Raw genomic sequence first — 26,765 nt, forward strand, 5'->3', positions numbered from 1 at the left:
AGTGATAAGGAAACTCTACCAATTTGATGCCTTATCTGGTTGCAGGTTGGGAAAAGATATTATTTCAGTCAAGATAATGATTCTATTTCTTGGTCAGAAATGAGATTTTTTTTTTCATGGCCTCATGGGGGTACCACCAAAATCTATCTTGGGTCTGGAATGGGTCATGCACAAGTTAAAGGATTTCCTTTCAACCCAAGAAGGAGTGTAAACATGAAGGGGAATTGAAAGGAGGGAGCTCGTTTGCAAGAGAAAAACATACACACCAGGCTTACAAGGTTACAAAGCAAGTTCCATTTGGACATTTATAGTCATTGGACAAAACCAGAGACACCACAACTTGGAAGATAAGTCTGCAATGTGAGCCTGACAGCCTGGAATTCAAGCGAGCAAATGGCCTATAAAGCAATAATGATAACAAAGATGCATAGACTAGACTCCCACCTATGACAGGGCTGTAGGCGTCTTCTAAGCCTGCCTGTCACAGTGTAGAGATTCCTGCGTAACTTTGCTGACCGATGACCCAGCTGCTGCTTCAACACCTCCTATGACAGGTTGCTTCCCAACTACAGAGCCCATTCCCTGGTTGACCAGATCCTATGTTGAGAGAGCACCTCTGAATTATAGAAAAGTCACTTCACCAAGGGAAACCACAGTTGAAATTCACAAGGTGCTGACCATGTGGTAGATCTAAATATACTTTGGAGACAGAACACCGGTTTCGGAAAGTCATTAAACACTATGCAAACGACATTAAGTAATAAACGCAGTGAAACCTCAATAATTTGAACTAAATAGTGAAGTGAGTGAAATTTAAATTATTTTAAATATTTGGGACTTTTAAGGCCTGTGATACAGTGTCTCAAGCTCTTTATATGTAATTTGCTTTAATTAGGAAAAGGTAATTTGCAATTCTTATATTGTATGTTTGTGTAGTAACTGGTGGATCTGAAGAGTTTGGAAATGTTTGTAAAGTTTTTTTTTTTTTTTTTTAATGCATTTTAAACATCCCACTGAGAGCTGACTCAGGCTATGAAGTGCGCTCTCCAAAGTAAAGGCACAAATTCCAGAATAGCCCCAGTCGGGTTTCCTGAGGGCCGGGAAGGTGGTGTCTTACTGTACTGCATCAAACTCACCAAAACTTTGAAATCTCTAAAGCCCAGTTGCTGGTGTGCATAGATTGTCATGGAGAGGAACAAGCAGCTTTGGGGGTGCTGGGCATCTCTAGGAGAGGGGCCAGGTTGCGGGGACAGAGGTGGGAAGGAGGCTTGGCTCGGTATACCTTTCTGTACTTTTGAATTTAGAGCCACATGACTATATTACTTATTAAGCATAAAATTTCAGTTAAAACAGCCCGTAATTGTTTTCAGTGAAAGCAGAATTTGACATTATTGATTTCTAGTCTTTAAATGTGAATTCACTAAAATGAAAATTACCGCCAGAAAAACTACACTGGCTGCCTTCGTGATAGCGGTGCTCACAGGCATGGAAGTAGCTGCAATGGGTGTCCCACCCAGATCCCCTTTACCTGTTGGGGTACCCACTCCCCAGAGGCCGAGAGTGTGGCAAATGGCTTACACCTGTGACGTTCTCCAGATCCTTGCTCTTGGCTGATGTGATACCTTGGAGGTTGCATCGCTACCAGAACTACTCTGGCGGTGGCCAATGACTAATTAGGGATATGAAAGAAGCCCTGTCCCTTCCTCCAAGCCAGACGTCACTGCCGAGCAATATATGTGGGCCAAGCCAAGGTGAGACTTTCCCTGAGACCACATCCTCCCTTGGCTCTTTCTTCCCAATCCTCCTTCCCTCACTCCCATCCTTGATGTATCACGGGTTTCTGAATCACTGTCTCAGGCTCTGTTTCTGGGGTACCTAACCTAAGTCAGTCTACCAAGAGCTCCAAATGGAGATATCCAGCTTCCTTTCCAGGGTATTGTCCCTGGTGTTAGAAGTACACATGGACCTCCTCTTTGAGGACAGAACCATAGCTATCTTCCTGCTCTGCTAAAGATCACCAGTCTCAGAATATACCAATTTCTATCAAGTCGATACAGACTCATGGTGACCCCAGGTGTCAGAGTGGTACTGTGCTCCATAGGGTTTTCAATGGCTGATTTTTTCAGAGGTAGATCACCAGGTCTTTCTTGCACGGTACCTCTGGGTAGACAGACTCAAACCACATCCCATGAAAGCCAGCAAAATTCTGATTATCCAGAATAGAGAGAATTTGTATAACCAGACTTTTGTTGAACCACACAATAATGACTCCCTGGAGGAATACCCAGGATGAATGAACAAGCAGGAGCGGGGAGTCCTAGAGGGCCTATGCCATAACCAGATAGGTATCCAGTTATGTGCAGAGGAAAGTCAGCTTGAACATCAGCTCTACCACTTACAAGCTGAGAAACTTGTGTGCAATATTTAGCTACTCCAAGCCTCAGATTCCTCATCTGCAAAATGGGAATACCTTACAAAGCCTTTGTAAGGCTCATATGAGGCAATACTGTCAAGTGTACTGTGATTAAAAATGCCTCATAAATAATTCCCATCTGTTTTGTCAGTTTGTCATACTGTGGTGGCTTGTGTGTTGCTGTGATGCCAGAAGCTATGCCACTGGTATTTCAAATACTGGCAAGTTCACCCATAAGGGGGTGGTTTCAGCGCAGCTTCCAGACTAAGACAGACTAGGAAGAAGGACCTGGTGTCTACTCCTGAAAAAACTGACCAGTGAAAACCTTATCAATAGCAGCAGAACATTGCTTAATAGTGCTGGAAGATGAGCCCCTCAGGCTGGAAGGCACTCAAAACACAATGTGAAAGAGCTGCCTCCTTAAAGTCGACCTTAATATTCTGGATGGAGTCAAGCTTGCAGGACCTTCATTTGCTAACGTGGCACAACTCAAAATGAGAAGAAACAGCTGCAATCAGAATGTGGAACATACAAAATATGACCCTAGGAAAATTGGAAGTCATCAAAAATGAAACAGAACACATAAAGATGGGTATCATAGGCATTAGTGAGCTGGAATGGACTGGTATTGGCCACTGTGAACAGGACAATCATAAGGTCTACTATGCTGGGAATGACAGCTTGAAGGGGAATGACATTGCATTCATCATCAAAAAGAACATTTCAAGATCTAACCTGAAGTACAACCCTGTCAGTGATAGGAATCGACTTGACAGCAATGGGTTTGGTTTTGGTTTACAAGGAAGAATAGTTAACACGACTATTATTCAAATTTACGCACCAATCACTAAGGCCAAAAACGAGGAAATTAAAGATTTTTACCAACTTCTGCAGTCTGAAACTGATCGAACATGCAATCAGGGTGCACTGATATTTACTGGTGACTGGAATATGAAAGTTGGAAACAAAGAAGAATCTGTAGTTGCAAAATATGGCCTTGATGATAGAAATGACACCATAGATCACATGATAGAATTCTGCAAGATCAATGACCTATTCATTGCAAGTACTTTTTTTCAACAACATAAATGGCAAATACACACATGGACCTCACTGGATTCTGAAAACACAGGAATCAAATCGACTACATATGTGGAAAGAGACAATAGAAAAGCTAAATATCATCAGTCAGAATGAGGCCAGGGGTTGATGCAGAACAGACCATCAATTGCTCATATGCAAGTTCAAGCTGAAGCTGAAGAAAATTAAAACAAGTCCATGAGAACCAAAATACAACCTTGAGTATATCCCTCCTGAATTTGGAGACCATCTCAAGAACATAACGTGGTACACTGAACACTAATGACCAAAGACCAGATAAGTTGTGGATGACATCAAGGACATCGTACATGAAGAAAACAAAAGGTCATTAAAAATGACAGAAAAGAAAGACCAAAACGGATGTGAGGAGAGACTCTGAAACTTGTTCTTGAACGAAGAGTAGCTAAAGCAAATGTCCTTTAAAAGAAGATTTTAAAGGACAGCTCAAGAAAACAAAGTTATTATAATGAAATGTGCAAAGACCTAGAGTTAGAAAACAAAAAGGGAAGAACATGATTGGCATTTCCCAAGCTGAAAGAACTGAAAAAAAAATTCAAGCCTAGAGCTGCAATTTGACAGGTTTGTTTTTTTAGGGGCAAAATACTGAATGATGCAGGAAGCATCAAAAGAAGATGGAAGGAATACACAGAGTCACTGTACTAAAAAGAATTGGCCGATGTTCAACCATTTCAGAAGGTAGTATGTGATCAAAACCCAGTGGTATTGAAGGAAGAAGTCTAAGCTGCACTGAAGGCACTGGAGAAAAGCAAGGCTCAGGAATTGACCAACTGAGATGTTTCAACAAATGGATGCAGCGCTGGAGGTGTTCACTCATATATTCCAAGAAATTTGGAAGACAGCTACCTGGCCAACCGACTGAAAGAGATTCATACTTGTGCCCATTCCAGATAAAGGTAACTCAACAGAATGCAGAAATTATCAAACAATATCAGTAATATCACATGCAAGTCAAATTTTGCTGAAGATAATTCAAAAACAGTTGCAGCAGTCCCTCAACAGGAAACTGCCAGAAACTCCAGCTGGATTCAAAAGAGGATGTGGAACAAGGGATATCATTGCTGACATCAGATGGATCATGGCTGAAAGCAGAGAATACCACAAAGATGTTTACCTGTGTTTTACTGACTCTGCAAAGGCATTCGACTGTTTGGATCATAACAAATTATGGATAACATTGCAAAGAATGGGAATTCCAGAACACTTAATTGTGCTTATGTGGAACCTGTACATAGACCAAGAGGCAGTCGTTCAAAGAGAACAAGGGCACCCTGTACGGTTTAAAATCAGGAAATCAGGGTTGTATCCTTTCACCATACTTATCCAATCTGTATGTTGAACGAATAACCTGAGAAGCTGGACTTATGAAGAACACAGCATCAGAACTGGAGAAAGACTCATTAACAACCTGCATTATGCAGATGACACAACCTTGCCTGCTGAAAGTGAAGACGACTTGAAGCACTTACTGAGAAGATCAAAGACCACAGCCTTCAGTATGGATTACACCTCAACATAAAGAAAACGAAAATCCTTACAACTGGACCAACAAGCAACATCATGATAAATGAAGAAAAGACTGAAGTTGTTAAGGATTTCATTTTACTTGGATCCACAATCAATGCCCATGGAAGCAGCAGTCAAGAAATCAAACAACACATTGCATTGGGCAAATCTGCTGCAAAAGACCTCTTTAAAGTATTGAAAAGCAAAGATGTCACTTTAAAGACTAAGGTGCGCCTGTACTAAGCCATGGTGTTTTCAATCACCCCATATGCATGTGAAAGCTGTACGGTGAATAAAGAAGATGGAAGAACTGTTGCATCTGAATTATGGTGTTGGTGAAGAATACTGAATATATCATGGATTGCCAGAAGAAGGAACAAGTTTGTCTTAGAAGAAGTATAGACAGAGTGTTCCCTGGAAGTGAGGATGGCAAGACTTTGTCTCACATACTTTGGATGTGTTATCAGAAGGGACCAGTCCCTGGAGAAGTACATCAAGCTGGGTAAGGTAGAGGGCCATCGAAAAAGAGGAAGACCTTCAGTGAGATAGACTGACACAGTGGCTGCAACAATGAGCTGAAACATAGCTATGATTGTGACAATGGTGCAGGACCAGGCAGTGTTTCATTCTGTTGTACATAGGGTCACTATCAGTTGGACTCGATGGCACCTAACAACATGTAAATACTGGTTATTGTTATTGCGATTTAGAACTAGGTAGCTTCTCCCACTTTCTTGGAACAAACAATTAATCATTGTTAAATGAATAAACTTCAGCTGCCCCTCATCCTGGGTGCAATGCCTAGAGCTCCTGTGTGAGCAGCAGCCCCAGGGCAGACCAAGCTGACAATTGGCAGCACTATCCTGGTGACTGCCCACCTGGAGCTCAGGGCGCGCGCATCCCATTTCACTGCCTCTTGGTGCCCCCAGGTGCAGCTGCCTGGAGAAGACCAGTTTTTGCATTCTGAGACAGGGACTTCCCAAGGTGAATTCCTGTGACTTATTCCGTTTACTTGGAGTCCTGGTGGCACAGTGATTAAGAGCTTGACTGTTAACCAAAAGGGGGGAAGTTCGAATCCACCAACTGCTCCTTGGAAATCCTATGGGGCAGTTCTACTCTGTCCTATAGGGTCGCTATGAGTCGGAATCAACTCAATAGCAATGGGTATTCATGTGTACCGAGTCCTTGAGTACTGCAAACGGTTAACAGGCTCAGCTGTTAACCAAAAGGTTGGAGTCCACCCAGAGGCACCTCAGAAGAAGAGCCTGGCAATCTACTTCCAAAAAATCAGCCATTGAAAACTCTAAGGAACACAGTTCTGATACACATGGGATCACTATGAATTGGAGTCAACTCGACGGCAGCTGGTTTTTTAAACTCAGTGTCCGTATTTAAATTCACTGTCAAATAAAACCTCAAATTTGGCAAAAAATGCATACAGCCATTTTCATGTGATGGAGTAATAGACAAACTGGCAGAAATTTAATTTTATTTACATAGATGAGGCATACTTTATTCCATCCTGGTTCTTTGCATATGGATCATTCGTGAAAGAGCCATTTTAAGTGCTTTACCATCTGGCCCTACCCAACCAACACTTTCTCTTCCCCTCTGTCAGACTGCCGTCTCCAACATCCTCCACACAGGCTGTGTGTATTCCCACCTCGCGCCCTGTTCCTTCCTCCCTGAAATGACCTCCATCCCCAACAAGCCCCATTCAAGTCTCTCCTCCTCCAGGAAGTCTTCCCTAACTACTCCCTCTCACACTGTTCATCCTTCCAGCACTGCTGCCTGCGCCATGCAAGGGAGAGCTGGTTCACACACCATGTCCTAATGCCCTTTGTCTCATGTGCACATGTCTCCTCTTGCCACACTGGGCTGAAAACTCCAGAACAGAGCCTGCCGCTTCCCTTGTATTACTCAGGGCATCTAGATAGTGCCAAGCACCCAACGATTAATAATATTCTCAGGTTGATGAATCGATGGGTATGTGTGATTTAGTTTAACACACCGTTATGCAGACTGTTAGAATTTACTGTTCTAAACAGGGCAGCAAACTTAGAACTGCACAAATTGTTTGTGCCCCCAGGGCGAAAAAATCATCGCTTACCCACCCAGGAGTCCCGTTCTCCCCACATGCCAATCAACAAGAGCCCAGGGAGCAGCTTTTTCATGAGCCAGTGGGAACTCTCCACTTCCAGGGTAGAGCCAGGGTTCAAACCATCCTCCTTACAATCCTGGATTCAGCCCCACCCAGCAAGGGGCACCTTCGAAAGGAAGACCCACTGGCCGATTTCATCAAGGTCCCACTCCATGCCCCGACAGGAACCCTCCCTCCCGCTGTTTCCCAGGAACACTGCAGAACCACAGACCTGAAAAACCAAAATTCATACTCACAAGCAACACCGCCTTAGTCTGGAATTTCAGGCCAGCAGTTTCTCTGCAAACCTGCTCATTGCCTGCAAAGAGAAGAAAGAGATGGAAAATCATATTAGCGTCTGCTCTGGGTATCCTTTGGCGGTTTAGGGGCGACCTCGGGCTTCTGCACCTTCTCTGGGTTCTCATTCCCAGCAGCACTCTCCCCTCCCTGGGAACACCTCGTGCTAGTTGAGCGGGCGCCCCTGGCTCCTCACACAATCCCGCACCCCCAGGCCTGTGGGCTCGGCCCACGCTGCCTGCCTCCCCCTCCCGGTGCAGTGCCAGTCTCAGATTGACCACTGCCTCCAATTCCCTGAAGGCGCTCCCGCTTCTTCCCGCTCCGGAGTGAGACCTCCGCTTCTGTAGCATGGGGTTGCCTAGCAACCAGGCACACCAGGCTCGGAAGGCCCTCCTAAATTGGACCTCACAGCACAGGGCATCTCCTTGTACAGCTGCCTGAATCTTAACAATCTGGCTCTGAATAATAACACAATGGTAATTGCATTCATGGACCCCAAACTACATTTAAATAATGTTCAAGAGCTGACACAGACCAAAGAAGGCCAGAAAATGCATCACAGAGGTTGACTGCAAGGCCAGGAGAGAATGGGTGGTACGGGAGGGAGTTGACACCCAAGACTCGAGTTAATGACAATGCCAACCTGAACCTCGAATTCTCTTGCCTCTTTGTCTCAGAGTGTCACCACTTTAATGTGCTTTAAGTGAGTTTGGGATCTGTAGAGGCAATTAATGCCCAGAGAAAGTGATGCTTCGAGACAGGATGCCCTTTCGTTCTTCCCATGCATACACGGCTTCTGGGGAGGGGGCGCGGGGTGGGAGAATAAGTGGACAGGAAGGGAGAATTGCGCGAGTGATTTTCCTTGGCTTTTATAATCGTGGTTAAATAAATTTTAAAAGGAAGGGAAAGAACTTACCAAGCAAGAGCACAAAGCACTTGCTACCTCAGCTCGGAACAAATTCGACATGATTGATGTGGTTCAGGATAAGGAGTGAAGGCGATGAGGCCTTGACTCTGGCGAGAGCAAGGATGGACTGAAAGGGCTTAGTGTGGCAGGAGCCCAGCCCCCAGCCCGCGTCCCTGGAAGAGGATAATGAAGAGCCGTGCTCAAGGCAGAAGATGCTCAACACTTAGGGACAGCCAGTTGACAATCTGCTTCTCCTGCAGCGACAGCGGGCTAGGGCCAGCAGATCAAGTTTGGCAATTTTAAAGCCCAAAGCACTTCTCTTTAAGCTCAAACCCCCTGCAATCACAGTATTACGTGCAGTGTTTCTTGAAGACATTGTCCGTCTTCATCTTAGATATCAAAGTGGTCTGTGTCATTCACAAGTTCAGAGAGGGAAACTGTCACAAGGACTAAAAGATGGTTATGGATTGAATTATACCCCACCCCTCAAAATACGTGGTTATAATCCCATTTGGGAATGGGTTGTCTTTGTTATGTTAACGAGGCAGGATTAGCGTAGGGTGTATCTTGAGTTGATCTCTTTTGAGATGTAAAAGAGATTAAACAAGCAATCTAAGCAGAGATAGAGCAAGAGAGATGCCAAGCCACATGAAGATCACCCAGAAGCGACAAGGACCTTCCTCCAGAGCCCAGAGAGAGAGAGAGAAAGCCTTCTCCCCCTAGAGCCGGCACCTTGAATTTAGACTTCTAGCCTCATAAACTGGGAAAAAATTAATTTCTGTTTGTTAAAGCCATCCACTTGTGGTATTTCTGTTACTGCAGCACTAGTTGACTAAGACAAGGACATACTGGACAAGGTGACTCTGGGCCAGGGAGGACCACTAGCTTGTAAACAGCGGGCTTGTGCAGCTCAGTCTGAGCACTGAGCATCGAGAAACAGAACTCTCTGGTGCCCACCTCCTTCCACTCCGTCAGTCCCATCTGTCCTTGCTCCTGCCTGGTCCTGCCCCCAGGCAAGTGGGCTCCAAGGCCACTCTCATTTCTATCCTCAGCTCCCTGAGCTCCCTGCCTACAAAGCCCTTTCCTGTGCTCTCCACCTGCCCTGATCCTACTCCTTCTCCTGGGCCCACCTCAAATCCCACCTCCTCCGTCAAGCCTTCCCCAGTCACCACCAACTTCTGCCTTCTCTGAATTTCATAGGCTAGCAGTTGCTCAGGCATCATCTTATGTTCATGCCTGAAGGCTGTGCCTTCCCCGAGAAATCCCGGAAAAGACCCTGGAACGCGGACTGCAGCTAACATTTCTTCTGGTCTGTCCCCATGCCTAGTTCAGGACTGGGCACACCGAGAGCTGCTCCTTCAAGAATCACAGCAGAACAGACTGGCATTGCCTTGCCTCCTTTAACAGGGAATTTTAACCACACGTTCCTTGCCCAGAGTCCCTGGGTGGCGCAAATGGTTTAGTACTTGACTGCTAACCAAAAAGTTGGCAGTCGGAACCCAATCAGAGGCACCTCAGAAGAAAGGCATGGCAATGTGCATCACTTATTGGATGAGTGAGATTGGAACCAGGCTTGGAGCTATGGAGTGCAGTTCCACCCTGCACACATGAGGCCGCCATGAGTTCAAATCAACTCAACAGCAACAAGTCTTTTTAGAAGTCCCTGGGTGGCACAAATGGTTAGATACTTGACTGCCAACTGGAAGACTGGCAGTTTGAACTCACCCAGAGGTTCCTCAAAAGAAAAGCCTGGTGATCTCCTTTTGAAAGGGCACAGCCATGAAAACCCTACGGAGTGCAGCTCCACTCTGCACATGTGGGTGAGGTCGCCATGAGTTGGAACCGCCCGGAAGGGAACTGTATGGGTTTTTTGTTGTTGTTGTTCCCCTGCTGGGGTATAAAGCATGTCTTTTGCCTGCAGTGCCCTGGAGCTAAATATTCCTGCCTGATGAGCAGTTACCTCCAGGCATTTAGAGGTGTAACTCAATGTGCATGATAAACAATTGAGCATTTGCGAATTTTATTAATTTGGAAAGGTCATTAGCGCTAAAAGCTTCTCTGAGTAAGAGTGAATAAACAGCATGAGTAATTTTTTTGAGTGTTCTGGCTTTTTTTTTTTTTTCTTCAGAATGTGCTTTAAGTCTCAAAAAATAGGGCACTGGGTACTGGGTTTACAAGTAAACAAAAGAAAAAAGAAATCCAGGCCTGGGAGACAGGAGGAGCCAGCCTCTCTGAGCCTCAGTCTTCTTGTCTGCTAAATGAGGGAGTCATTTCTCAGTTCCCTAAAAACTTAACAATAGAATTACACTTCAAGGAGAGAATGCGAAGTTAGCTAGCAACTTTCCAAGTTAACAGTGACTCTTGTACTCACACTTGTCCTACCAGGTATTAGGCACCCGAGTCACCTCTGGACAGATAAGGAGCGAGTTCATGCCCTCAGCCTGGAAAAGGCTCTTAATCACTTCAGGTGCTTTCCCAGTCTCTGACCTGGGTGCTCTCACACCGGACCATCTGGCTTGCCTTGCTCTCGTTACATCATTAAGGAACACTTGAGACTAATGACTTGTTTTCTCCGATCTTGAGGAATGGCTGGAAACGGGCCAAAGGGCATTCCCCCAGGCTCCGTCTCCCAAGCCCTGAGCTCCATGACCAGCTGGAGTTTGTCAGGGGCCTGGCCTCTGTGGAGCAGATGTTCCTGGCTCTCCCTGCGAGGCGGGATGCGCCGGGGTGGCCAGAAGCAGCACTCCAGGGGCGGACAAGGCTGTGTGCAATGGGGCTCCGGCTCCAGACCTGCTGTCTGGAGGAAGCAGCTGGCCCTTGACCAGACTGTGAAGTCAGCCAAGCCTTTTCCCAACATCCCTCTTTCCCCATAGCCGTCCCTTCTCCTGTCTGCCTCTGGTGCAGACGGACGCTGCAGAGGTGCCTGGAGACTGCAAATGTGTCGCCACAAAATCCCATGCCCCCACATCCGAGTGCTTGGGCAACAAGAAGACTAAATGTGAATCAACACTGTAGGAGTAACAACATTAACACTAATCACTATTAACATTTGTGTGACACTTTGTGACTAAAAAAGTATTTCTCCACAGACAGCACACCTGTCCAGGCAGGTAGGATAGATTCGACACATGGATTGAGCACCTGCTCAATAAATGTCTTTGCTGCCTACTGGGGATGCAAAGGAGGAGCCCTGGTGGCACAGTGGTAAGCGCTCAGCTGCTAACTGAAAGGTCAGCCGTTCAAACCCACCAACCGCTCCCAGGGACAATGATGTGGCAGTCCGATCCCTTAAAGATTTCAGCCTAGAAAATCCTGTGGGGCAGTTCTACTCTGTCCTATAGGGTCGCTATAAGTCAGAATCGACTCAATGGCAAGGAGTTTGGTTGGTTTTTTGAGGATGCACACATGAAATGATGTGGTTCCTATCTGCAAACTCCCTCCAGGATGGTTTATAGTCAAGGGGATGGAGGCACAGAGAAGCTAAGAGACTTTCTCAAAGTCACCCAGTTAGCAAGAGCTGGAGCAGTGCTCAAGCCGGGCTCTCTGATTCAAAGGCCTTTTCTACCTGTACCTGTCTGGCCTATGAGCTCAGTATGAAATTTAGCCTGAATAATGGCATCCAGAAGGAACCAGCCAGAGGAAAGCATAGTTTGGGGATAGTGGGAATTGGGCTCAGAACAAAACAATGCCTGTGGATGTCAGAGCATGTGTGGCCCTACAAACCCCCAAGGGGCAGGCCTTGGGCAGGGCACGGTTCTGACCCTCCTGCAGACATGGCCTTGGCTCCTCATGGGCTTTCTAAAGAGCCCTCCTGTAACAGCCTTTGCAGAGAGGCTGCCCTGAGAGCAGATGCAAATATATGGAGTCTCTTTCTCACTTTCTTTAATCCACACTAACCTTTCCCTTCCAGAAACTGCCACAGCACACTGGCATGTGAAACAAAATTAGTACTGTTTTTCTTGGGGTCTCTACTGGCTCTTTGGAAAGGTGAATTGGGGTCCAACATACCCAACCTACCCCACGAGAGCATAAGGCCAGTTTAAGTCAGACGGAGAGGAGAGGAGAGACACAAGATGGGACAAAATACACATACTCCCACATCCTCTCACACACACAAATGCTCTCCTGCTTTATCTCACAGACACTTTCTCTCACTCTTACACGCATGCACTCGTACATATACTCTTACACATACATACGCACTCTCTCACATATACACACGCTCTCTCTAGCATACATACTCACACATATGCCCTCACTCACACACACCCCCTCATACACATACACCCTCACTCACATACACCCTCATACTCACATACACCCTCAGTCACACACACCCTCATACTCACACACATATCCTCACATACACCCTCATACACACACACACTCAGTCACACACACCCTCATACTCACATACACCCTCACTCACACACACCCTCATACTCACACACATATCCTCACATACACCCTCATACTCACACACACACCCTCAGTCACATACACCCTCATACTCACATACACCCTCACTCACACACACCCTCATATTCACACACATACTCTCACATACACCCTCATACTCACACACACACCCTCAGTCACATACACCCTCATACTCACATACACCCTCACTCACACACACTCTCATACTCACACACATACCCTCACATACACCCTCATACTCACACACACCCTCACTCACATATACACTCATACTCACATACACCCTCACTCACACACCCTTATACTCACACACATACCCTCACATACACCCTCATACTCACACACACCCTCATACTCACAGCCTCAGTCACACACACCTTCATACTCACACACACACCCTCATACACAAACACCCTCATACTCACACACACACACCATATCTCACATACTCACATTACACACTTGCACACACGTATACCCTCTCACACATATACACACTCATATACACTGAGGGAGAGGCCCAAAGATGACCCATAATGCTGGCCCATCTCTGTCCCCATCCTCAGGAGGCCTCCCCTAATGCCAGACCCGCCTCTCCTCACATGTGCCCTCTGCCCAGCTCCAAGCCTGGCTCCAATCTCACTCGTCCAGTAAGTCTTCTCTGACCTCCTCAGCCAGAACCCGTGGCTTCTTGTCTCTAACGCTCCCTGTGGCCTCATGTTATGATTTACCTCCTTTACTGCTTGTTGAACTGCGGTTCTACTGTCACATGGGGTCACTATGAGTTGAAATTGACCCAATGGTACCCAAGAACAACACTGCTTGTTGAGGGTGGGATTATGCCTCTGCCCTGAACACCTGGCCTGCCACCTCCTAACAATCTGGGAGGCCCTGTGGTATAAATGGTTAATGCACTCGGCTGCTAAATGAAAGGTTGGAGGTTCAAATCTACCCAGAGGTGCCTTGGAAGAAAGGCCTGGCAGTCTACTTCCAAAAAATCAGCCATTGAAAACCTATGGAGCACAGTTTTGCTTTGACACACATGGGGTCCCCCTAAGTCAGAGTCCACTCCACAGCAACTTCTTCTTTTAACCACCTGGACAAAGGTCAGCAGCATCATCCCCTCCACACCCCTCCTAATAGATACTCAGTCCCAGGCAGCACTAGAGAATGTGTCGTCACCTTTTCATATGCAATGAGTTAAAGTTGCTGAACTAACAGCAGTAGTCTAAACAAGTTGGGGGTTCCTTGGTGGTAATTTTGGCTGGGGGGACACCAAAGACTTCAAAATCCATCACAGAAAGCACAAAGAAGGCCCAGAACATTGAATAAAACTCTCGAAAGAAATATACGAAGTACTTTTTCTCCCTCCTTCCTTTCCTCCTCTACCTCCCCAGGCACTATGTCCACCAACCAGAAGAAGCCTCCTTTCCTATCAGCAGGTGTGTCTCTGGCAGTGACCACCCAAAGGGGACACAGTAGACCAGTAGATGAATCAGGGAGGGAGGTACCTACAGGGGCCAGGAAAGCTTAAGTCCAATGGCCACACCAAGGTCCTTGGAACTCCTCAGCTACAATCTCTTTGATTTTCAAGCTGGAAGCTGAGGCTGGGAGTGGTCAAGAGATTTGACTAAGGTCACCCAACTGGCAGCCAAGCCAGAAGTGGGCATAAGATTTCTTGCTCCTGGTCTGGGGATCCTTTCCCTGCTCCAAGTTGTCAATAGGGTCTCAGGAAGGAGACACAGTCAGGAAGAGGGGTGTGTGTGTGTGTGTGTGTGTGTGTGTGCGCGCGCGCGTGCACGTATGTGTGTATGCAAACACATGTGTGAGTGTAAGTATATGTACGTGAGCATGTATGTCTGCAGGTGACTGAGAGAAGAATGTCTTCCAAGACAACCAAATCCCCTTCAATCATTGCTTTGGGGTGATAGTCCCCTAGGAGTTTGAATTTCTGTGACCTTGGCCTAGAATCTTAAAATAGCCCTGAGAAGGAGGGAGGGCTGAGCCCATGGCTGAAGCCAACAGTAGGGCCTGGGCCAGGGAAAGGGAGAAGAGCCTGTCCAAGGAACAAAGGCCTGATCTCCCTGGTTGGGCTGCCCAGGCCAGGCCAGGCTGCTGGGTCACACACATTTTAGTTTTTCTGGCCCCCGGGAAATGTTCTTGGAGCTTGGCAAATCTGGGCAAGGGTGGCCATCAGGGAGTGGCCTGGGGTCACTGAGGGAAGGGCAACACTGCCCAGGTCCACCCCTGACCCCATCCGCTCCCTGCCCCTGTCGGGACCGCCCACTGAGGCAGTCCTTCCCACGGCTTTCTCTTGCCAGATGGTTAATTCTCAGTCAGAATATGGACGGGCGCAGGGGAATGACAAAGAATATTCAGTGTTGTAACACTGAGTCACAGTTTAAATGTGGAAAAATGCAAAGGTTTCTTTCTATACCACAAGGGAGAGGAAACCAAGCATGACAAAATCTCATGTCTGCTGGCACGCGAAGAAGGGTCTTGGCTGCAGCAGAACGTCTCCCTGCAGGGGCCAGATTTGGGGTGGGGGGGGTTCCTTATGTTTGCTAAAACAGCCTGTGGGGTTAACAAGATGTTTCTTGTCCTGATCTCATTGGCTGATGGTGTTGGGGTAGTATGTGCTATTGAGTTTGCCTGGGCGGTGCCCCTAGCCATATCAGCTGGTTCTGCTGCCAAGTGGTGATGGGATTTGGGGGCTGGCAGTGGGGACCTCTTGGGTGGGGACCCCAGGGCTGTGGGGACCCCAGGGCTTTGAACCAGCTCCTTCTGGTTGGAATCCCTGCTGAGAATTTGCTTTTTTAACAAGTTCCCAGATGATGCTAATGCTGTTTGGTTGGGGACCAATCCTGAGAACCACTAATAATAGAGCAGTGGTTCTCAAAATTTATCATACATAACAATCACCTGGGGATCTTGTTAAAGTGTAGATTGTGATTCGGTATATCTGGGGCAGAAATGCAAATTCTCAGCAGGGGTTTGGACTGGAATGAAGCCCTCAGGGGCCCGGAGGATAGTGGAGCACGGCCTTGGTCAGGCCGTGCAGGGACTGATTTCAGGTCCAGCACTGGCGGCTTCAGAGCATTCAACAGCACCCAGGGAGGCAGGAGGCACACTCTCATCTGCAGTGCCCACAGCTCCTCCTTGGCGCCTTTTCCTGCTCTGTGGGTTTTGTCCCCGCTGGATTTCCTGGGGTCTTGGGTCTATTACTCACACTCCTCCCTCAGCTAAACCTGCTTTCCAGAAAGTCCTATCATCTCCCCAAGTACCCAATGAGATGGGAATCCTTGCTATTAGCCTTTTTCTTCCCCTTCCGCCACCTAAAAAAAAAAAAAATTTCCAACCTCCTTCTAGGGGGAAGAAAAGTTTGTATGGCCTGGGAAAGCAGTTTACTTTACTTTTTATTTTTCAACTCCCCTGTTTACTGTGCACCACAGCTATGACTAATACAGAACAAGAACAAGTACTCTACAGGCATCAGCACAGTGTGGATGGTGGGGAGGGACCTTTGGAAAAGGGATGGGAGACTCCTAGACCAGAAGAGGGCACCTGGGAGAAAGCTGCCTCTTAAGTCCCCTGGCTCCCAGCACACATCTTTCTGGCACTGGATCACTTCCATCTCATGTGGACATGGGTGTGAAGACCACACATGTTATTGCCCAAACCAGGATACTTTTGAGTGACAGGAGACACTATTAGTAGTTACCTGGGGAGAACAGACATACACGTGACTGTCCCAGGTCTAGCATAGTGTCACCCAACCTTTGGAAAAACCCAAAGTCAGAGCTCTCCTCTGGTGCCTGACTTGGGGATGAGATGTCCCCCTCAACATCCTAGCCTGCCCTCTGAGGAGAAGACATCAGAACTGATCCTGAAGCAGGCCATCAGGTACATCAAAGCCCCCACAGAAGTATACTTGTATCCATGTGAGAGACGAGAACTCCATCTGGCCCTGCCCACCCCCAAGGCTCCCCTCAGATACCCCCTCCTTTGAGAAGCCTACCCAGGCATGCCACCTCCCACAGCACACAGTTGTGTCTCTCATGTGTCCTACTTCCTCAAGCATGTGGCCATCTCCCCACTACATCTGCTCTGGAGGGCAGGTGCCACTATGTGTCATTCATCTCTGGGACTTTCTGTACCCTTTTACCCCCTTCCCTGGCGCATTGCTTACAGAAGTCCCTGATTTAAATTTGCTAGAATGAATAGGAAGCCCTGATGGCACAGTGGTTAAGAGCTATGGCCACTAACCAAAAGGCTGTCAGTTTGAATGCACCAGCCGCTTCTTGTAAACCCTGTGGGGCGGTTCTACTGTGTCCTATAGGGTTGCTATGAGCCAGAATCAACTCTACAGCACTGGGTTTGGTTTTGTTTAGAATGAACAGGGCTGAACTCCTGTAATGTCATCTTGAGTGCTAAGGCCCCAGGGTTACAGAAGGGGATCTGTAGTCCTTTGGAGTTCATTGGTTCTCCCTGGTGTTATTTAAGCCCCACATCAGCTTCTAAGTCATCTTCTAGGGAAATACTCCTGGATATCTATGTCAGTTACAGGGGGATTAATGGTGGAGTTTGGGCAACCACATACGGTAGTGATTTTTGGGCGAGGGTATCTAAAATAAAAATTCAGAAATGAGCTTAAAAAGAACTTCATTTTCATAGTGTGGGGATGGGGGCAGTGAACCTTGGTAAGAACCTTCCTTCTCCACCTAAAATCACCCATAGCTTGGGCAGCAGGGTTTACTGGTCAATCCCCAAGTGTCTCCTTAGACCCTCCCCTCTGGTTGTCTAGTACAAGACAGGATATAGGCATGTCAGGGGCCACCTTACAACCTAGTTGAGGAAACAAGTTGTATACATGAAAGATGACAAGGCAGACAAAATGAGGTGCAGGGGGGTGGTATATGCAGCAAGCTCATGGGGGTAATCAGGACAGGCTTCATGGAGGCAGTAGACAGCAAGCAGAGCCTTGAAGGATGGGGAAGATAGGCAGCGGCAAAGCGCAGAGGGTCTAGAAAGGAGCAACGCCCAGCAAAGGTGCAGAGGCAGGAATAGGCACCGCACAGTCAGGGTGGTGGGAAACCAGGTCTGGCTGGAGCAGATGGTATGTGCACAGTGGACCAGATGCTGCAGCCACGAGGGCAGATTGAGAGCCCCAAACGCCAGCAGACTCTGGGCTTGGTTGAGTCTGAGGGGCTGTGAGGATCCCAGCAGCTGGGGGAGCAAATCACCCCACCCCCACCATGGCCATCCTGGACTGGGGGCAGGGGTATGGGAGAGGGGTGAAGAGCTGATCTGCAGCTCCTTGTTCAGGCTCTTCAGAGGAAATTCTGGAAGTGACCAGATGAACTGACCCAGGCTGAAGCCATCCCCAACTTTTTTCCTGCTTTCCTCAGTTCCCTAATTCTGCCAGCTCTGGGAAACTCCGCCAACCAAGCATTCGTGCCCAAAAATGTAATGTCGCTCCACACACCAGAGAGGTAAGAATGGGTTTCCAGGAGCTAAAGCCCATGGCAAATATGCTATGGTAGAAGTCCTCTTAGCTGACATGACTGGCCAGCTAATTTAAATATTTTAACATCTAACATATACTTGAACTTTCATTCACCAAACATTTGATGCAAAGTCAAGGCCTTTAACTTTGGACTCACTAGATGGAACTGTTTTCCCTATTCTCTTCCTTGAATAAATCAAACTCATAAGACATTGCCTACAATTTTCAATTTCATTTTTTGTTGTTTTTAATGTGGAAAGAGAAATTAAACACACTCGTAATAATCTGAGTGCAAAAGTCCTCCTAGACTTTTTGGATATTTCCCCATCTCTCACAGTTGGTTCACCTACCTCTAACTCAGCAGCATTTTTTTAAAAAAATGACTAGTCTCTTTTGAGCTTTTCCAAAGCTTCAACTTAGTTTTCATAGAAACAACTTCTCTCTTTTTTGCAACCGTAGTTAATTGTTTATATAATATTTAGTTAAATTGCTTAATTATAATAGCAACTTCTACTGGCATAAGCAGGCTTGGGGACTCACCAGCTGCCTCTTGGAAAGCATTCAGCTCAGCTGGTGGGAGCAGAATGGTGGCTTTCTGGACAGCAGCCTTCCTGCCCTGAGGGTTCATGGTGCTGTGGCAGCCAGTCAGAGGAATGCAGAGTTCTGGGTAACCCGACATGACCGTCAGCTGTGGTTAAGACAGCGTCTAGTGCCCTTCTTATCAGGGCCTTCGTTAAAGTTAATTCTCCAGAGGCTAAGGACCTGTCCCCACCTTGGTCCAGTCCTCACCTGGTCCTGCTTCCTCCTAACTCCACCCACTGCTGAGTGTGACAAACCCCTCCAAATGCCCTTCCCTTCTTCTCCTCCCACACCCTAGACTTCCTCCCATTGCAGCTGTAAGGAAGGATCTAGCAAGCTAACTCTACAGCTCTAGCGACAGGTAACAGCCAAAGGTACCACCCTCCGAGAGATGACGTGTATGTCTCACAGGAAGGTGGGTTTCTAATGATGTAATTTGGGTGGTACAAATGGTTAATGGGGATCCCTGGTGGTACAGTGGTTAAGCATTTGGCTGCTAACTGAAAAGTCAGCAGTTCAAACCCACCAGCCACTCCATGGGATAAAGATGTGGTAGTCTGGTTCCGTTAAGATTTACAGCCTTGGAAACCCTATGGGGCAGTTCTATTCTATGCTATGAGTCAGAATTGACTTGACAACAATGGGTTTGGATTTTTTGGAAACAGTTAATGTGCTTGGCTACTTAAGCGAAAGGTTGGTGGTTCAAATTCACCCAGAGATGCCTTGGAAGAAAGGTCTGACAGTCTACTTCTGAGAAATCAGCCGTTGAAAACCCTATGGAGCACTGTTCTACTCTGACACACACAGGGTCAGATGGCAACTGGTGGTGGTGGTATGTAGTAGGCTCGCTGGGGAGAGATTTGGAGTCAGGGGAACATCTAGGGCTCCCTCAATCACACAGTCTTCCTAAGGCTGGAATTTCTGGTTATGCCCGACTGCATCACAGTTGTGCATACTTCACCTAAGAAGATGGGGCTGTGTACCCACCTGTGGCTCTGATTCACTAAGATTTGTCTACTCTTTCATTCTTTGTGCTCCCAAAAGCCTTAAATGGCATGGGATGCTCTCCCTCTTTTAACCTCCTTTATAGTCTTAGTCATCTAGCGCTGCTATAACAGAAATACCACAAGTGGATGGCTTTAACAAAGAGAAATTTATTCTCTCACAGTCTAGTTGGCTAGAAGTGTGAAGTCAGGGTGCCAGCTCCAGGGGAAGGCTATCTCTCTGTTGGTTCTGGTGGAAGGTCCTTGTCATCAATCTTTCCCTGGTTCAGGAGCTTTTCAGCACAGGGGCCCTGGGTCCAATAGGTGCACTCTTCTTCCTTTGTGGTAATGAGGTCCCCATGTCTCTCTGCCTGTTTCTCTCTTTTATATCTCAAGAAATTGATTTAAGATACAACCTAATCTTGTAGATTATGTCCTGCTTCATTAACATAACTGCTGCTAATCTCACCTCATTACCATCATAGAGGTAGGATTTACAACACCTAGGGAAATCACATCAGATCACAAAATGATAGACAATCACACAATACTGGGAACCATGGCCTAGCTAAGTTGACACATATTTTTTTTTGGTGGGGGGGACCCAATTCAATCCATAACACTTACCAAACTCATTCTTTCTACGCCCAGCTTTCCTTATCTCTAGATGAGTCAAAAGCTAGCTTTTAACCCAGATGCCAACCAACCAACCAATCAACCAACCAACCAACCAACCAACCAACCAACCAACCAACCAACCAACCAACCAACCAACCAACCAACCAACCAACCAACCAACCAACCAACCCTAAATAATAATGAGCATCTATAACTTACAAGGACAAGTGGGAATATACTTCCTAGAAGAACACATTTGTAGTGAGCATTTACTATTGAGCCATCCACCATCCATTCTCTCTTCCTCTTGGTAACAGAACCATAACTTTCTTCTAGATTACCACCTGCCCCACACAGCCCATGTGTTTCGGGGGACCCAGGAGTGGGTGGGTTAGGTTGGCTTAACCCAATCAGCTCAGCTCAGCTCAGCTCCGCTCAGCTCAGCTCAGCTTCCTGGTCATGGTGTTTGGAGCAAATTCTACTATATGAAATGCAAGAAGATGTTTGCTAGGGACTTCTAGGGGAGAAGGCTCCTCATTGGAGATGTGAAGGGCACATGCAAGGCCTGGAGCTGCTGCAGCCATCTTATTACCATAAAGGAGCCCAGAAAGGCAGGGCTGAGCTAGACACAGAAACATACAGCCGGCAAGCTGACCGAACTGATTCTGAAGGTTGTCCTGTTTCTGTAGCTTTTATTTATCTGAGCCAATAAATCCCCTCTATTAGTTTTAATTAACATATATATTTTTAAAAAACTAATATAAATGGTTTAAAAAATCAAAAGTAATATAAAACGAAGAGTGAAAACTACCAGCCCCTCCTAAACCCTCCCCACAGTGAGCACCAATCCCCAGAGGTAACCGCTCTCAGTTGTTTTAGCTATCTCTTTTGTTCTTTACTACCATATTTCTAAATAACATGCCAAACACTACTGTTTCCAGTCTCCACCTTTACACACTATCCATTAATACCGTATAATGGAAAATGAAGCTTTATTTCTCTTATGCCTCCATCTCCACCTCTAACACACACATACTTCTGTTCTCTTTATCTACCCAACAGAGTGATACCGCCATTTTTAGTTAAATCAGTAGCTTGTGTTCATAGGATTGTGGTGATGCAGATATTGTTCATGGACAAGTCTTATGATATTTCCTTTCTTTTTATTTTCTCCAGGGTTAAAAATGGCTTCCTATGCACCTAACACTTCCTTTAAAAAAAAAAACTAAATCCCTCCTGAAATAGTTAAAGATATTAGAGACCTGTGGGTTCCTTTCTATTTTTTTTCCTGGAATCATCTCATCCAGAGTTTCTCATCCTCCAGTTCCAGTCTGGAGCCACTGCTCCTAAGCTTACTGCACAGCTGTTACCTGAGCGTTCCTACGTGAGACCCCTTGTTTCCCACGTTGTATTAAGTTTCCTATTGCTGCTACAAAAAATTACCACAAATCTGATGGCTTAAAACAGCACAAATTTATTATCTTACAGCTGTAGAGGCTGGAAGTCTGAAATGGGTCTCAATGGGCTAAGGTGTTCAGAGGTCTGTGTTCCTTCCTTTGGGAGGCTCTACAGAAAAACTGTTTCCTTGCTTCCCAGCTTCTAGTAGCCACCCGCATTTCTTGGCTCCTCAAAGCCAGTAACATTGGGCAGAATCCCTCCCACACTGACAGGTTCTTCTCTTCTCCCATAATGACCTTGTGATTCCACTGGGCCCACCCGGACAATACCATCTGAAGGTCAGATGATAAGCACCTTAATTCCATCTGCAACCTCAATTCCCCCTTGCCATGTTGGGATGTAGACATCACTGGAAGGCCATTAGGCTGCCTACCACTAGTTTGTTGTTGTTGTTAGATGACATCTAGTTGATTTCAACTCATAATGACCCCATGTGACAGAGTAGAACTGAACCACAGGGTTTTCAAGGCTATAATTTTTTACAGGAGCAGATTGTCAGGTCTTTCTCTTGCAGAGCTCCTGGGCAGGTTCAAACTTTGACTTAACAGCCGAGAGCTTAACTGTTGCGCCACCAGGGCTACCAGGGCTCCCTTTTTTTAGTTCACTCTTTTGTTTTAATAGTGCAAATCTTTCTCTAGTACCTTCCTGAGAAAGGGTGCACAGAAGGTACATCTTTTGAGATCCTGCCTATCTGAAATGTATTTATTACGGTTCACTCTTGATTGTCCATTAGGCTGTGAATAGAAAGCTAAGTTGGAAACCACGGTCCCTCGGAAGGCTGAAGGCTTTGTCCCAGTGTCTTCTAGTTTCCAGTGATGCTATTGTGAAGTCCAAAATTGTTGTGCATTCTAACTTTTGTACACAACCGACTTTTCTTCCTCTCTGGAATTTTATAAATCTTCTCTTTAACCCCAGCATTCTGAAATTACACAGTCTTGAAGCGCAGGTCCTTCAGTCCTGGGAACTTTCTTGTCTGACTTCTCTGATGATTCCCTCTTCTCAGGTTTCTTTGCTCTGGATTCCTGGAACTTCTACTCTTGGCCCTCCTGATTTAATCTTCTAATTCATTTTTTACCCTAGTTTCTCTATTGTTATCTTTTTCTACTTTCTAAGAAAGTCTCTCAACTTTATCTCTCAAATCTTCCACTGAATTTTTAATTTCTGCTATTATGTGTTTGACTTCCTAATTCTCTGAATGTTCCTTTTTTATAGCCTCTGTTCTCATTTTATGGATGCATTATTTCCTCTTATCTCTCTGAGGACATTAATTATAGTTTTACTGAAGCTTTCTTCCGCTCTTGGCCTTAGCTCTGCTCCTTCTAGTTCCCTCTTCTTCTGTTTATTTCCCATCCACTCACACCTTGCTCTCTCTCCCTTTCTCTGTCATGTTAAGAGGCTTTCTTTCCACAAATGTCAGGTGATCTTTGACTATCAATTGTATTTAAGAGTGAAAACACAAAAAAAGTCAGTGATTTCTTTTTGGAGGATTAGCTAGGACTCTGTCTATTTCACTGGCAGACTGTATGTGTGTGTGTATATATATATATAAGTATATAAAAAAAGTATATACACATGTATATATACACACACATGCACATACCTTATACATGTATATCATATATATATGTTGTTGTTGTTAGGTGCTGTCAATTCCAACTCACAGTGACCCCATGTGCCAGAGTAGAACTGCCCCATAGGGTTTTCTTGGCTGTAGTCTTTTTCCCACAGAGCATCTGGGTGGGTTTGAACCGCCAGCCTTTCGGTTAGCAGCTGAGTGCTTAACCATTGTGCCACCAGATAATTTTTTTCCTTTTGGGCAAGTTTCCTGCCAATCCTGCCAGGAGGGTGGACACTGAGTTGTGAGGATTCTGGAGCCCGGAGAGGGGAGGAGCTAGAACTCTCATCACTCAGTACACAATCTTTAAACAAATTATTTTATTTTTAGTAGAGTGCTCAAGCTTGTCCCCGGTTGTATGTAGTGTCTCAAAGTCCAGACTCTCTCTGGTTCAAATCCTTTTGAAAAGAAATCTCTAATCTTTGAAGAGGGTGTGTGTGTGTGTGTGTGTGGAGCGGGGAGGGTGGTGGTGGCTGGCTTTGGAGGGTTGAAGGAGGGGATTGGGGTAGGGGGTTCTAACAATTCTTTATGCAGATTTTCAGCCACTTCCCAAGCTTTCAAACCCATTCCTCACCTCACTTCCAATTACCTGGAATTTCAAATTCCTGATCTGTTTAGGGTTTGTGGGAGTTGGGGTAGATGCTTCTAGAAGCTTCTCTCCTCACTACCCAATCTTGAATCTTGGGTTTCAGTTCTCCTCTCTGCTAAACGAGTAATCATCCATCCATGGAGTTTCCAGCTTCCAAAATTTTGCTGACATCTCTCACCTGCTGTCATCTTCTCTGTTCTCTTTGCCCTTGTGAAGCTTGGCTTTTGTCAATCTCCTTAATGCACTGGGTGGAGTGACTAGGGAGTGGGCAGAGATCTATTTATGTGGTCACGTCACCATGTCTAAAAGAAGTCTGTCCTTGATCTTTGGGCTTCTCTAGGTGGTTTCTGGTCCTGGGGCCAGAGTGTCCTGCCTCACACTGAAGCCTAGCAGACTTCCGCCACAGCTCAGCTCAAGAGATCCCCACTCCTGCCTGGGCAGCCAGCTCCTGACACACTGCTCACTTTGGGGTCCACAGACCCCTCACCAGGGCTCGCTGCCTCTGATTACAGTGCAAGCAGCCTCCAGTAGGCACTACTGACTCTTGTTAACAACCCTCAGCTCAAACTCTCACTTGAGGTCTTTCAAGTGGAGTACCACAGCCAGCAGGGCCTCCACACTGCACACACGGGGATTTCTCAAGACTCCACTGAGTAAATCAGGCATGAAGAACAGGCACAGCCCACACAGAAGCATCCACTTCTCCCACCTGATTCCTTTTGAGACCCTTTCAAGTTCACTTGTCAGAAAACCCTGCCCAGATGTATCTTGTGACCCATAACACATGTCTAGCCATGGTGGTGAGTGCCCATTCATAGCACAGCCTGTACCTAGGCAAGATAAAGAGGGAAAATTGAATCCCTCCCTAAAGGAGCAGACCCCTAATTAACATTGTGCTTATGAGCATAACTCCTCCACAACCACAAGTGTGACAAGGAATGAAATGCCAATGACATGGGCACCAGGTATGAAATCTAGACCCAGTGGCTGGTTACTAACCTATTACTGCATTTTTCTCATAAGTGATATTAAAATCCTGTGAATCACTAGGATATACTCTTGCAACAAAAAGATGCCCTTTAGCATGAAATGGGTCCTTTTATCCAGAAACCCCTCAGATCAGAACCAGGCACACTATGCCCGGACAGAAGCATGGCCCAGAGCTGCCTGAGTGTCTGCCCTCATCCCAGGCCAGACTACCCAATCCCAACCTACATAAGGAGCTGCCTCTGGTATGGGGAAAGAGAGGGTGGGCTCCCTTGGGGAAAGTCAGCTTTCACCCAGGTCCCCTCCCACTATCTTGAAAAGCAACCAACATGGCCCCTTCACTGTGGGAGAGGTTATTTAATTTATTTTTTTTATCATGAGCCCCACACAGAGCGAGGAGGGTGCCTGGGCACTGCCCTCTAGGAGCTGAATGGTATAACAGCCACAGAGGTGAGAACATGCCAACACAGAGCACAAGCACCACCCTTGTGCAGGTGACCACCACCTTCCAGAAGAGATCTGATCAAATAACTCAACACACCACATCTCACTTAAACCTGTTGCCAGGGAGTCGATTCTGACTCATGGTGACCCGGTGTGTGTTAGAGTAGAACTGTGCTCCATAGGGTTTTCAGTGGATGATTTCTCGGAAGTAGATCACCAGGCCTTTCTTCCAAGGTGCCTCTGGATGGACTCGAACCTCCAAACTTTTGGTTAGCAGCTCAGTCTGTTAACCCTTTGCCCTATTCAAGTACTCCAAACCCTTGACAGGCATTTGTTATTAAAATATGTCATTTTGTCATTCTGTAAAGTAGATCAGTTCTCCCTCTCCTCTCCTCCCCATGACGCCTACAACTTGTCTATTCATCAAAGATTCAGATTCTGACCCTCGGGCATCTGTAAAGAAGATTCATCTACTTTTGGAAAGATTTTTTAAAAATGCTAATAATAGCAACAAAGGAAATTCCCATCCTCCCCCAACAGCCCTGTGTAAATGCTGCGAGTAAAGGCCCAAGCCTAGGGTATAACCCAGGGGGCTTTTTCATTCTAATGAACTTGATCAAGTCTCATTCTTGTCCACTCCCATGATGACATCATCCTGGGTCTGTCCCTGCCCTGACAGGGTTCCTGTCCCACATGCCGGTAAATTCTTGATGAGCCCTGTGAGTCATGACTTGGGTTTTCTTCCTCCCTTTTTCTGGAACCCTGCCCCTCCTTCCACCTACACCCAGGTGTCCTGCCCTTCCTCATGCCTCCCTCCTCCATCCTTTCCAGACCCACCTCCTTTGTCTTGGCCCCAGGCAGCTCTTTCAAAAATTTGTTATGAAATATTCCAGACACACAAAAAGGTGTAAAAATAATATAACGAACACCTGTGTACCCACCACCCAGCTCAAACATAAAAGGCAGCTCTCTAATCCCTGGCCCACATCCCTCTCTAACACCACAATTCCTAGCACCTTTGTTCTATCCTTCCTTGAGAAAGCCCAGGGAGCTGCATAAATCCATGGCATAACCACCTGTCACCTGGACTCGCTGTATTAATTTTTCCTCTACCCTTGGTGAGGATTTTTGTTTTCTTCATGTTGATGTACAATCCATACTGAA

The 26,765-nt window shown here is 46.3% G+C and overlaps 1 protein-coding gene across 10 annotated transcripts in view; it reads right to left on the bottom strand.

Moving 5' to 3' along the window:
* The window catches only part of ZBTB7C (zinc finger and BTB domain containing 7C), a 401,190-nt gene that overhangs the window by 148,225 nt on the left and 226,200 nt on the right, over positions 1 to 26,765 (bottom strand). For all 10 annotated transcript variants that reach the window (XM_049902319.1, XM_049902314.1, XM_049902313.1 and 7 more), the window contains one exon: positions 7,436 to 7,497. The gene's annotated coding sequence lies outside the window, so the exon portion shown is untranslated. The remainder of the gene's footprint in view (positions 1 to 7,435; positions 7,498 to 26,765) is intronic.

This window comes from Elephas maximus, chromosome 11 (assembly GCF_024166365.1).
Source record: "Elephas maximus indicus isolate mEleMax1 chromosome 11, mEleMax1 primary haplotype, whole genome shotgun sequence".
In the NCBI taxonomy this organism is placed as follows: Eukaryota; Metazoa; Chordata; class Mammalia; order Proboscidea; family Elephantidae; genus Elephas; species Elephas maximus.